The sequence below is a fragment of the Triticum dicoccoides genome, chromosome 3B (genome assembly GCF_002162155.2).
Source record: "Triticum dicoccoides isolate Atlit2015 ecotype Zavitan chromosome 3B, WEW_v2.0, whole genome shotgun sequence".
Classification (NCBI taxonomy): domain Eukaryota; kingdom Viridiplantae; phylum Streptophyta; class Magnoliopsida; order Poales; family Poaceae; genus Triticum; species Triticum dicoccoides.
The window spans coordinates 112,892,173-112,892,853 of record NC_041385.1 but is presented as its reverse complement, the minus strand read 5'-3'; positions in this window follow the sequence as shown (position 1 = coordinate 112,892,853).

Sequence of the window (681 nt, the reverse complement as noted above, 5' to 3'; positions counted from 1 at the left end):
TAGAAAGGGCTTGAAAAGAAATGCCACAGTCGGACGTCTGAGCGACATCATAGAAAGGGCTTATAAAAGATAGGCCACAGTCGGACGTCTGAGCGACGTCACAGAAAGGGCTTGAAAAGAATTGCCACAGTCGGACGTCTGAGCGACATCACAGAAAGGGCTTATAAAAGAAAGGCCACAGTCGGACGTCTGAGCGACATCACAGAAAGGGCTTATAAAAGAAAGGCCACAATCGGACGTCTGAGCGACGTCACAGAAAGGGCTTATAGCAAATGTAAATAACAAGTATGCCACAGTCGGACGTCTGAACGACGTCACAGAAAGGGCTTATATCAAATGTAACCAAGAGGTTAGTCCATCCACAAGAATAAACTTTTAACCGGATTTACACACATGTAGTCCACCGGAGTTTTTGTCACTAAGAATGATATCTGACAAGATAAGATGAATACAGTACTTGGATAAGTACAAGATGATTTAAAGAATTTGTGACTCTGCAGAGTTTGTACTAACTGACCACAGCCAACGGATTTCCGTAGTCACGAAGGACTAGTTCCGTTTATGGTATTTCGGTAGAAACACATTTAACTAGTACACACCCATTCCACCTCACGATGCCAGGAATCACCCTTGACAACGTCCAAGAAAAACTTCAAGACGGGGAGGTCATAACCTCGAATA